The sequence below is a fragment of the Cucurbita pepo genome, chromosome 20, assembly GCF_057944985.1.
Source record: "Cucurbita pepo subsp. pepo isolate OVF chromosome 20, ASM5794498v1, whole genome shotgun sequence".
Classification (NCBI taxonomy): Eukaryota; Viridiplantae; Streptophyta; class Magnoliopsida; order Cucurbitales; family Cucurbitaceae; genus Cucurbita; species Cucurbita pepo.
The window spans coordinates 6,578,395-6,592,706 of NC_141817.1; positions in this window are offsets into that span (position 1 = coordinate 6,578,395).

The window sequence follows — 14,312 nt, forward strand, 5'->3', positions numbered from 1 at the left end:
TTTCTTAATTAAAAATTTATGAAACACATTATAATCATCCATCGCTTTTTTTGCAAGACAAGATGCATAAATAGTTCTGAAGTCTTGGTCATCTGTATATAATTTTGTAATAGGCTTGATATGGAGAAATCACTACAAGAGGAGTAAGATTCGGATTGCCTTGTCCATCGAATATCTCAAGGCAAGAATATTGTTTGCGATTCGAATCACTCAACAAGCAAGATCGATCATGTCTAGCTTGAATGATTCTTGTTGATCAAATATCTCAAGGCAAGAACACTTGATGGAGATTTGAATCACTCCACAAGCAAGATTGATCATGTCGAGCTTAAATGATTCTACATGCAACCTAAACTACATAGAATTGCAAAGAAACTTAGCCATTGGCTAAAGAAAAGTACAAATGCTTCTTTTACTATATTTTCCAAGTCTACTTACAAATCCAACATACATCGCTTTATATAGCCTAAAAAATGAAACTATTAAAGGCATTCCAAGAGTTAACATTTATACTTAATTGGCATAATTTGCCATTAGATAATTGTAACCTAAAGTAAATAAAAAGTCTTAAAATACAATAACTCTAAATTACTCTAAATTGTAACCCGCCCAAAATATAAACAATCAAACTTCATTCTTCTTCAATGTGGCATGAATTAAAACATCTTTTGATAATTTTGACAACCTTTTCTTCACATCTTCATTGAAGTATATTGTATGATTAATGTCTCTTGGTTCATATCAAGGCTCAAATCCAAGAATTTTTGTAGTAAGAGAAGTAGAGAGATCGTACCTTTTAAATAACGCATGAGCTACCATATTATCCTTACCTTGCTTATACTTGATGACATACGAAAATGTTTCAATAAATTCCACCCACTTTGCATGTCTACTTTGACCCTTCACATACTTCAAGTTTTCATGATCAAAGTGGAGATATTAAAGCTTGGGAAACTACCTTCATTGTTCCACTATCATTGAGCCATTGGAGCTTGTAAGATTTAGGATGATCTTGGGTTGGAATTTGTAACCTTTTGATCAACATGGTACTTACAACATTGGTGCAACTTCCACTATCAATGACAAGACTACAAGCAGTCCCCTTGACAAGCACCGCGTGTGAAACAGGTCGTCTCTTTCATCATCAACATCATTCTCCGTAACTTGAGTTTTAACAAGTCTTCTTGTTATAAGTGCCAAATGAATCCCATCTTCCAGTTCCTCCTCATTCTTCTAGACTTCTTCAACTAGATCATTGATCTCCCCTCCATTTTCCTCGTCTTGGTTCATGATTGTACAAACAGTAGTGAAATATGTTTAGGACCTCAGACACTCAACTCACTGATTTTACACTCAAGGACACTCGTGTTTATACACACAAAGGTAGGATGTTTGAGAAAGTGACTAAATTATGATCAAGGTAGATTAATATATGGGTAAAGAAATTCTAATATAGCAAGCTATTCAAGGCAATCAAAAAGTTAATTATGAAATAACAACAAAATAAAATAAGGAGTGAACAAACAAATAAGAGACACAAACATATTTTGGGATAGAATTGCACACTAAAAAATAAAAAAAAAATAAAAAAAGAAAGGACGTGAAGATTTTAAGAACAATCTAACTCTTCTTTTTTACAGAATTCGGGAAATTTAGAAGTTATCTTCGTGCGTAGATTATGAGAAAAAAAAAATATCAAACACAACGGTTCTAGATTTAGACGAATTAAGAAAAATATGTGAATCAAAGTTTATTTGATCTTCAAATAAACATGCAAATGATCTAAAAAATGATAAAGATCGTTTATAATCACAATCGTAAGAACAAATATGATAAGACTTTTTTATTTATCTTTTTTTTTTTTTCAAGACCTCAACGTGAACTTTAGGAAGAAAATGAGAACAAAGTGAAAAGTTATGAATAATGGCGGAAATGACAGCAAGAAAATAAATGGACAAATTTAAAGAAAAGAAAAACAATAGCAGAAATAAAAATTAAAATCAATTCTAGAGTCGGTCACAAAGATGTAAACCTAGGCTCTGATACAAAATTGACAAGGCAACCCTAATCCTCAGCCCAACGATCCAAGCTGTTGTTGAAGTAAGAACCATTGAATCAAAGTAATTAACATCTCCTCATAACAAAATTCGGATAAACCAAGAGATTAGGCTAGAATTAGATTACCTCTTACGATCGAGGATCTAGCAGCAAGATTTGAAAACCTTATTCTAAATTGAGTCACTCCACAATCGAACTTAATCAAGGCTTGATTGAATGGCTCAGGTGCAATTCTACCACAAGAATTGCTTGAAACTTAGAAACGGCAAATATGATGCTCGGATTTCTAAGGGAAATGTCTTAATTTGAGATATGAATTACATTCATCCACCAATCTGAATTTTACATAACATATTGTGGGTATTCATAGTCTCCCGACAGATGTTTGTGGACGGGATTTATTCCCGATCCTCTTTAATCTTCACAAAAGAATAAGTCAAATTGACCATTTGTCTTCTACATAATTTATGAAATTAAAAATTGTTTTTTCTAACAAATGTTCATGTGCTTGAGTGGCTAATGCAACTTGTTTAAAATCAATTGTTCTCTCTCTGCGCATAGGTTTGAATTCTGTTGTTGACATTATTTTTATTCATGACATTTTTTTAATCTTCTTGGCAATAGGAACACTGTGATTCTTATCACATGCTAACACCTCCTTTTTCCAACAAAGAATAAAAATAGAGAAAGAAAGAAGACCCCATCTTTAGAAGTTCATGGATATTCGGAGGAAAAATTCATATAAACATATCACTGATGGAGCCCTTTTTCCAACAAAGAATAAAAATAGAGAAAGAAGACCCCATCTTTAGAAGTTCATGGATATTCGGAGGGAAAATTCATACAAACATATCACTGATGGAGCCTTGATGCAAATGACAAATTATGATAATTATTTAAGGATATGCTCACCGAGAAGAAAGTATGGAGAATTCAAGGTAGAGTAATCCTGTAAAATAAAATCCCGCTGAAGGAAGAATACTCAGGCTCGTTCACGATTTCAATATCAATTGGATTAAAAGAGCTACGTAGAGAAATATGTGACTTCGGGGAAACCATCAACTTAATGCCCTTATCCATTTTTAAGAAGAGGCTAGACCAAGTATAGTCACCATCCAACTAGCTGATAGGTTAATAACTTATCCAAAAGAAAAAAAAAATTGAAGACATTTTAGTATGGATAAATTCATATTTCTCGAATATTGTATCATTTTGGCTTATGAAGCATAACGTGATGTGCGTTTTAAGTTGGGGAAACCATTTTTAAAGACTGGAAGAACACTAGTAGAAGTCCACAAGGGAACCATCACTTTGAGAATTGTTGACTAGTAAGTGGAGTTTGATGTTAATGACAACTTGAAATATCCAACAGAGGTAGAAGAATGAGATAATTGGAAATACATGCAAGAAGAAGACATTTGCTGGAGTAGTTCCATCGAACGTCTAGCAGTTTTAGATGAAGTCAGTAGAGCTTTTGAATCCCTAGAATTAGAGGGATAATAAAGTTCACCAATGAAGTCATCTATTAAGGAAGCATTGTAGCCAGACTTGAAACTACTGCCCCTAGCCTAAAAAATCACATCTAGGTGACGAGGAGATATTACCAATGATCATCTCAGCAACACTGTCATTAATTAAAGAGGTCATGCCTTTAGAAATATTAACGAAGTACAAGAGGGAAATAGGTTCGCATTGAAGGACATAAAAGGGATTCACTATGTATGCACAAGGTTCAACTGGAGGAAGGACAATTTAAATTCATTGATCAACAAAGAAGATTAAATCCAATGATGAAGGAGGTTGTTAGAAAATATATTATTAAGTAAACTTGTTCTAAATTGAGTCACTCCACAATCGAACTTGATCAAGGCTTAATTGAATGGCTCGGGTGCAATTCTACCACAACAATTGCTTGAAACTTAGAAATGGGAAATATGATGCTCGGATTTCTAAGGGAAACGTCTCAATTTGAGATATGAATTACATTCATCCACGAATCTGAATTTTACATAACATATTGTGGGTATTTATAGTCTCCCAACAAAAGACGTTTGTGGACGGGATTTATTCCCGATCCCCTTTAATCTCCACAAAAGAATGAGTCAAATTGACCATTTGACTTTTACATAATTTATAAAATTAAAAATAGTTTTTTCTAACAAATGTTGATGTTCTTGAGTGGTTAATGCGACAGGTTTGAAATCAATTGAGCTCTCTACGTATAGGTTCGAATTCTGTTGTTGACATCTTTGAATCTTCATGATATTTTTTGAATCTTCTTGGCATAGTGATAAGATAAGGAATCACAACAAGGGGAGTAAGATTCGGATTACCTTGTTGATCGAATATCTCAAGACAAGCGCCTACAATGCTGGAATAAGCTAGAGGTCCAGCGCCTACAATGCTGGAATAAGCTAGAGGTCCAGCGCCTACAATGCTGGAATAAGCTAGAGGTCCTTCTAGAATCCAGAGGTCCAGCGCCTACAATGCTGGAATAAGCTAGAGGTCCTTCTAGAATCCTTGCAAAACGCTCACAGGGAAAGCTAACTTACGGATTGATTCCAACCAATAGAAGATGAGGTCCAGCGCCTACAATGCTACGCTCATAGGGAAAGCGCTCACAAGGAAAGCTAACTTACGGATTGATTCCAACCAATAGAAGATGAGGTCCAGCGCCTACAATGCTGGAATAAGCTAGAGGTCCTTCTAGAATCCTTGCAAAACGCTCACAGGGAAAGCTAACTTACGGATTGATTCCAACCAATAGAAGATTACTCACAGGGAAAGCTAACTTACGGATTGATTCCAACCAATAGAAGATTACGGATTGATTCCAACCAAGAGCTGGTTAGAAGATGAATGACTCTTAGATCGAACTTGGAACTATGATGGTCACTCTTACATACCATCACTACAGAATTAGCCTCCAGAATTAGCTTGATCAAAACTAATTCAATGATTTGAAAAAGAATAACACCAAAAGGTTGGTCACTCTTACATACCAACCAAAAGGTTATCAAGAAAACATAAAGGTTTTTTTCTGTATTCAACAAAATCCCCCAAACATGACTATTACATGCCTTTAAATAGGCCCAAAAGATAACCCTAACAAAATAAAGTTCAGCCACCAACAACTAATAAATGCTATTAAATACAAATTGAAGAATATAATGCAATTCATACAAACTTTTAATAAATGCTATTAAATATAAATTGAAAAAAATAAGGCATTCATAAATTGTCTTAATTGGTAGTTCAACTACCAAAGGCAAGTCTTCTAATCACTTTCCAATGTCAACCACTCCACTATTTTCTTGATTTGATACTTGAATCTTCTTTGTATTGCTTCTTGTAATTGCTCGTTTGGATACATGAAAGTGATCAGTTGTTGGATTCATATCAACATTGTTTGATATTCGAATCACTCCACAAGCAAGATCGATCATGTCTAGCTGAATGATTCTTGTTGATCAAATATCTCAAGACAAGAACACTTGATTGAGATTCGAATCACTCCACAAGCAAGATTGATCATGTTGAGCTTGAATGATTCTACATGCAATCTAAACTACATAGAATTGCAAAGAAACTTAGCCATTGGCTAAAGAAAAGCACAAATGCTTCTTTTACTACATTTTCCAAGTCTACTTTACAAATACAACATACATGGCTTTATATAGCCTCAAAATGAAACTATTAAAGGCATTCCAAAAGTTGTAACATTCATACTTAATGACCATAATTAGTCATTATGTAAATGTAACCTAAAGTAAATAAAATGTCTTAAAATACAATAACTCTAAATTACTCTAAACTGTAACCCACCCAAAATTTGTAACAATCAAACTTCATTCTTCTTCAATGTGGCATGAATTGAAACATCTTTTGATAATTTCAACAATATTTTCTTCAGATCTTCATTGAAGTACATTGTATGATTGATGTCTCTTGGTTCATATCACATAGGTTCATTTGAAACACCGTGATTCTGATCAAGAATGCCCAAGTGGCTCGATCTGAGGAGAAGAGCTGGCTCTTTTCATTGTGAGTGTCTCAGTCCTACCCAACGTCTATAATTCCGATTCCAAATCCACAGAGGTAATCGATGACGGCGTAATTGCTCTGGTGGTGCGTCGAACCCGAGGAAGAGCTCCAGCTGGGCGTAACAAAGGGCACCAGCTGGCGTGTGTTTGCTCAGATCGGTGAGAGGTGTGAGCAGCATGAGCACAAGCGATGGGTCCTCGACACGGAGGGCAACAAAAGCCAGTGAGCCCTTGGAGCTCGTGCACAGCGATATCTGCGGGCCCATCAAGCTTGCGACCCTCTTCCTCTTGCTGGTTGATGACAAGTGCCACGTCATGTGGCTGATCCTGCTGCAAACGAAAAGTGAGGTGGTAGAGGCGATTAAGCGTATCCAAGCGCGAGTGGAGGCCGAAGCGAGAAGAAGATGCGAAAGCTGCAGTCCACCTCAGTGAGCTTCAGAAAGTACTACGACGAGCTTGGCATGCAGCAGCAACTTACGACGCCCTACTCCCCCTAGCAGAACGGGGTGGTGGAACGTCAAAATCAGACCATTGTCGAGATAGCAAGGTCATTACTGATGACGGCCGGGAGGGCAAGGTCCACGTACTCCTAGCTGTTCATCGGCAAGGGAGGCGAGCACCGCAAGCTGACCGACGTTTACTTCATCCCAAGGCTCAAGGCTAACCTGTGAGCCCTTGGAGCTCATGAACGGCGATATTTGCGGGCCCAACAAGCTGGCAACCCTCTTCCTCCTGCTGGTCGATGACAAGAGCCGCTTCATGTGGTTGATCCTGCTGCAAACGAAAAGTGAGGCGGTATAGGCGATTAAGCGTATCCAAGCGCAAGCGGAGGCCGAAGGCGAGAAGAAGATGCGAAAGCTGCAGACCACCTCAGTGAGCTTCGGTAAGTACTGCGACGAGCTTGGCACGCAGCGACAATTTACGACGCCCTACTCCTCCCGGCAAAACGGGGTGGTGAAATGTCAAAATCAGACCATTGCTGATGACGCTCAAGATGCCTAGGAGGGCAAGGTCCACGTACTCCTAGCAGTTCGTCGGCAAGGAAGGTGAGCACCGCAGGCTGACCGGCGTCTACTTCATCCCGAGGCTCAAGGCTAACCTTGTGAGCCTGGGTCAACTCGATGAGGCGGGCTGCCACATTTTCAACGAGCGCGGGCTACTCAAGATCCGCGATGATAGACGACGGCTGCCCACGCAAGCTCTGCGCATGGGGCTTGGCATGCAGCGGCAACTTACAACGCCCTACTCCCCCCAGCAGAACAGGGTGGTGGAAAGTCAAAATCAGACCATTGTCGGGATAGCAAGGTCATTGCTAATGACGGTCGGGATGCATGGGAGGGCAAGGTCCACGTACTCCTAGCTGTTCGTCGGCAAGGGAGGCTGATATGAACCAAGAGACATCAATCATACAATATGCTTCAATGAAGATATGAAGAAAATATTGTTGAAATTATCAAAAGATATTTCAATTCATGCCACATTGAAAAAGAATGAAGTTTCATGTTGATATGAACCAAGAGACATCAATCATACAATATACTTCAATGAAGATGTGAAGAAAAGGTTGTCAAAATTATCAAAAAGATGTTTCAATTCATGCTACATTGAAGAAGAATGAAGTTTGATTGTTGAAATTTTGGGTGGGTTACAATGTAGAGTAATTTAGAGTTATTGTATTTTAAGAATTTTTATTTAATTTCGGTTACATTTACATAAGGGCTAATTATGGTCATAAAGTAGGAATGTTACAACTCTTGAAATACCTTTAGTAGTTTCATTTTTGAGGCTATATAAAGCCAAGTATGTTGTATTTGTAAGCAGACTTGGAAAATATAGTAAAAGAAGCATTTGTGCTTTTCTTTGGCCAATGGCTAAGATTCTTTGCAATTCTATGTAGTTTAGATTGCATGTAGAATCATTCAAGCTCGACATGATCAATCTTGCTTGTGGAGTGATTCGAATCTCAAACAAGTGTTTGAGATATTTGACCAACAAGAGTCATTCAAGCTAGACATGATCGATCTTGCTTGTGGAGTGATTCGAATCTCAATCAAGTGTTCTTGCCTTGAGATATTCGACCAACAAGGTAATCCGAATCTTATTCCCCTTGTATTGATTCCTTATCTTATCACATGTTTTAAATTTTGGGTGGATTACAATTTAGAGTAATTTAGAGTTATTGTATTTCATTAATGTATTTTAAGACTTTTAATTTACTTTAGGTTAGAATTACATATGGTTAATTATGGCCATTAAGTATGAATGTTACAACTCTTGGAATGCCTTTAGTAGTTTCATTTTGAGACTATATAAAGCCATGTATGTTGTATTTGTAAGAAGACTTGAAAATATATTAAAGAAGCATTTTTGTTCTTCTTTAGCCAATGGCTAAGTTTCTTTGCAATTCTATGTAGTTTAGGTTGCATGTAGAATCATTCAAGCTCGACATGATCAATCTTGCTTGTGGAGTGATTCGAATCTCAATCAAGTGTTCTTGTCTTGAGATATTTGATCAACAAGAATCATTCAAGCTAGACATGATCGATCTTGCTTGTGGAGTGATTCGAATCTCAAACAATGTTCTTGTCTTGAGATATTCGATCAACAAGAATCATTCAAGCTAGACATGATCGATCTTGCTTGTGGAGTGATTCGAATCTCAGACAATATTCTTGCCTTGAGATATTCGATCAACAAGGTAATCTGAATCTTATTCCCCTTGTAGTTGATTCCTTATCTTATCATTTGGTATCAGAGCTTCAGGCTCAAGATCGGATATATGTTTCCTTTGCGTTTCTTCTCAATTTGATTTTTATTTATTTTTATCTTTTTAGTTTTTAATCGGCCCAGAGTTCAAAATTCAATCTTTGCTCTATTTACAATTTTGAGAGGTGAGAATGAGGGGTTCATTTGTGTAAACGAGTGTAAAAAGAGTTGCCTAAAATTCCTTGAGTGTATACTCGTGAGAGAGTGTTGTGAGGTCCTTCGTATTTCCATAACTTATTTTTTTGCAGCAAAGTTTCACAAATAGATTCGAGGACGAATCCTCTTGAAGAAGTGGAGAAAATGATAGGATAAGGAATCAACAACAAGGGGAATAAGATTCAGATTACCTTGTTAAAAATTTAGGAATACAAAGCATATTTTTCTTAATTAAAAATTTATGAAACACATAATAATCATTTATTGCTTTTTTTGCAAGACAAGATGCATAAATAGTTCTGAAGTCCTGGTCATCTGTATATAATTCTGTAATAGGCTTGATATGGAGAAATCACTACAAGAGGAGTAAGATTCGGATTGCCTTGTCGATCGAATATCTCAAGGCAAGAATATTTTTGAGATTCGAATCACTCCACAAGCAAGATCGATCATGTCTAGCTTGAATGATTCTTGTTGATCAAATATCTAAAGGCAAGAACACTTGATGGAGATTCGAATCACTCCACAAGCAAGATTGATCATGTCGAGCTTGAATGATTCTACATGCAACCTAAACTACATAGAATGGCTAAAGAAAAGTACAAATGCTTCTTTTACTATATTTTCCAAGTCTACTTACAAATCCAACATACATGGCTTTATATAGCCTAAAAAATGAAACTATTAAAGGCATTCCAAGAGTTAACATTCATACTTAATGGCCATAATTTGCCATGAGATAATTGTAACCTAAAGTAAATAAAAAGTCTTAAAATACAATAACTCTAAATTACTCTAAATTGTAACCCACCCAAAATATAAACAATCAAACTTCATTCTTCTTCAATGTGGCATGAATGAAAACATCTTTTGATAATTTTGACAACCTTTTCTTCACATCTTCATTGAAGTATATTGTATGATTAATGTCTCTTGGTTCATATTAAGGCTCAAATCCAAGAATTTTTGTAGTAAGAGAAGTAGAGAGATCGTACGTTTTAAATAACGCATGAGCTACCATATTATCCTTACCTTGCTTATACTTGATGACAAACTAAAATGTTTCAATAAATTCCACCCACTTTGCATGTCTACTTTGACCCTTCACATACTTCAAGTTTTCATGATCAAAGTGGAGATATTAAAGCTTGGGAAACTACCTTCAGTGTTCCACTATCATTGAGCAATTGGAGCTTGTAAGATTTAGGATGATCTTGGGTTGGAATTTGTAACCTTTTGATCAACATGGTACTTACAACATTAGTGCAACTTCCACTATCAATGACAAGACTACAAGCAGTCCCCTTGACGAGCACCGCGTGTGAAACAGGTCGTCTCTTTCATCATCAACATCATTCTCCGTAACTTGAGTTTTAACAAGTCTTCTTGATAAGATAAGGAATCACTACAAGGGGAGTAAGATTCGGATTACCTTGTTGATTGAATATCTCAAGCCAAGAACACTTTGTTTGAGATTCGAATCACTCCAGAAGCAAGATCAATCATGTCTAGCTTCAATGATTCTTGTTGATCAAATATCTCAAGACAAGAACACTTGATTGAGATTCGAATCACTCACAAGCAAGATTGATCATGTCGAGCTTGAATGATTCTACATGCAACCTAAACTACATTGAATTGCAAAGAAACTTAGCCATTGGCTAAAGAAAAGCACAAATGCTTCTTTCTATATTTTCCAAGTCTGCTTACAAATACAACATACATGGCTTTATATAGCCTTAAAAATGAAACTACTAAAGGTATTCCAAGAGTTGTAACATTCCTACTTTATGGCCATAATTAGCCATTATGTAAATGTAACGGAAATTAAATAAAAAGTCTTAAAATACAATAACTCTAAATTGTAACCCACCAAAAATTTACAACAATCAAACTTCATTCTTCTTCAATGTAGCATGAATTGAAACATCTTTTTGCTAATTTTGACAACCTTTTCTTCACATCTTCATTGAAGTATATTGTATGATTGATGTCTCTTGGTTCATATCACTTCTTGTTATAAGTGCCAAATGAATCCCATCGCCAAATGAATCCCATCTTTCAGTTCCTCCTCATTCTTCTAGACTTCTTCAACTAGATCATTGATCTCCCCGCCATTTTCCTCGTCTTGGTTCATGATTGTACAAACAGTATTGAAATATGTTTAGGACCTCAGACACTCAACTCACTGATTTTACACTCAAGGACACTCGTGTTTATACACACAAAGGTAGGATGTTTGAGAAAGTGACTAAATTATGATCAAGGTAGATTAATATATGGGTAAAGCAATTCTGATATAGTAAGCTATGCAAGGCAATCAAAAAGTTAATTATTAAATAACAACAAAATAAAATAAGGAGTGAAGAAACAAATAAGAGACACAAACATATTTTGGGATAGAATTGCACATTAAAAAATAAAAAAAAATAAAAAAAGAAAGGACGTGAAGATTTTAAGAACGATCTAACTCTTCTTTTTACAGAATTCGGAAAATTTAGAAGTTATCTTCGTGCGTAGATTATGAGAAAAAAAAAATATCAAACACAACGATTCTAGATTTAGATGAATTAAGAAAAATATGTGAATCAAAGTTTATTTGATCTTCAAATAAACATGCAAATGATCTAAAAAAAAATGATAAAGATCGTTTATAATCACAATCGTAAGAACAAATATGATAAGACTTTTTTATTTATCTTTTTTTTTTTAAGACCTCAACGTGAACTTTAGGAAGAAAATGAGAACAAAAGTGAAAAGTTATGAATAATGGCGGAAATGACAGCAAGAAAATAAATGGACAAATTTAAAGAAAAGAAAAACAATAGCAGAAATAAAAGTTAAAATCAATTCTAGAGTCGGTCACAAAGATGTAAACCTAGGCTCTGATACAAAATTGACAAGGCAACCCTAATCCTCAGCTCAACGATCCAAGCTGTTGTTGAAGTAAGAACCATTGGATCAAAGTAATTAACATCTCCTTATAACAAAATTCGGATAAACCAAGAGATTAGACTAGAATTAGATTACCTCTTACGATCGAGGATCTAGAAGCAAGATTTGAAAACCTTGTTCTAAATTGAGTCACTCCACAATCGAACTTAATCAAGGCTTGATTGAATGGCTCAGGTGCAATTCTACCACAAGAATTGCTTGAAACTTAGAAACGACAAATATGATGCTCGGATTTCTAAGGGAAATGTCTTAATTTGAGATATGAATTACATTCATCCACCAATCTGAATTTTACATAACATATTGTGGGTATTCATAGTCTCCCGACAGATGTTTGTGGACGGGATTTATTCCCGATCCTCTTTAATCTTCACAAAAGAATAAGTCAAATTGACCATTTGTCTTCTACATAATTTATGAAATTAAAAATTGTTTTTTCTAACAAATGTTCATGTGCTTGAGTGGCTAATGCGACAGGTTTAAAATCAATTGAGCTCTCCGATGCTAACACCTCCTTTTTCCAACAAAGAATAAAAATAGAGAAAGAAGACCCCATCTTTAGTAGTTCATGGATATTCGGAGGAAAAATTCATATAAACATATCACTGATGGAGCCCTTTTTCCAACAAAGAATAAAAATAGAGAAAGAAGACCCCATCTTTAGAAGTTCATGGATATTCGGAGGGAAAATTCATATGTATCACTGATGGAGCCTTGATGCAAATGACAAATTATGATAATTATTTAAGGATATGCTCACTGAGAAGAAAGTATGGAGAATTCAAGGTAGAGTAATCCTGTAAAATAAAATCCCGCTGAAGGAAAAATACTCAGGCTCGTTCACGATTTCAATATCAATTGGATTAAAAGAGCTACGTAGAGAAATATGTGACTTCGGGGAAACCATCAACTTAATGCCCTTATCCATTTTTAAGAAGTTAGAGATGATGAGGCTAGACCAAGTATAGTCACCATCCAACTAGCTGATTGGTTAATAACTTATCCAAAAAAAAAAAAAATTGAAGACATTTTAGTATGGATAAATTCATATTTCTCGAATATTGTATCATTTTGGCTTATGAAACATAACGTGATGTGCGTTTTAAGTTGGGGAAACCATTTTTAAAGACTGGAAGAACACTAGTAGAAGTCCACAAGGGAACCATCACTTTGAGAATTGTTGACTAGTAAGTGGAGTTTGATGTTAATGACAACTTGAAATATCCAACAGAGGTAGAAGAATGAGATAATTGGAAATACATGCAAGAAGAAGACATTTGCTGGAGTAGTTCCATCGAACGTCTAGCAGTTTTAGATGAAGTCAGTAGAGCTTTTGAATCACTAGAATTAGAGGGATAATAAAGTTCACCAATGAAGTCATCTATTAAGGAAGCATTGTAGCCAGACTTGAAACTACTGCCCCTTGCCTAAAAAATCACATCTAGGTGACGAGGAGATATTACCAATCATCATCTCAGCAACACTGTCATTCATTAAACAGGTCATGCTTCTAGAAATATTAACGAAGTACAAGAGGGAAATAGGTTCGCATTGAAGGACATAAAAGGGATTCGTCTTTCATTATGTATGCACAAGGTTCAACTGGAGGAAGGACCATTTAAATTCATTGATCAACAAAGAAGATTAAATCCAATGATGAAGGAGGTTGTTAGAAAATATATTATTAAGTGACCTTGTTCTAAATTGAGTCACTCCACAATCGACTTTGATCAAGGCTTAATTGAATGGCTCGGGTGCAATTCTACCACAACAATTGCTTGAAACTTAGAAATGGCAAATATGATGCTCGGATTTCTAAGGAAAACGTCTCAATTTGAGATATGAATTACATTCATCCACGAATCTGAATTTTACATAACATATTATGGGTATTTATATTCTCCCGACAAAAGACGTTTGTGGACGGGAATTATCCCCGATCCCCTTTAATCTCCACAAAAGAATGAGTCAAATTGACCATTTGACTTTTACATAATTTATGAAATTAAAAATAGTTCTTTCTAACAAATGTTGATGTTCTTGAGTGGTTAATGCGACAGGTTTGAAATCAATTGAGCTCTCTGCGTGTAGGTTTGAATTCTGTTGTTGACATCTTTGAATCGTCATGATATTTTTTGAATCTTCTTGGCATAGTGATAAGATAAGGAATCACTACAAGGGGAGTAAGATTCGGATTACCTTGTTGATCGAATATCTCAAGACAAGAACATTTGATAAGCGCCTACAATGCTGGAATTTGCAAAGCTTGAGGTCCTTCTAGAATCCTTGCAAAACGCTCACCAGAGAAAGCTAACTTAACGGATTGATTCCAAC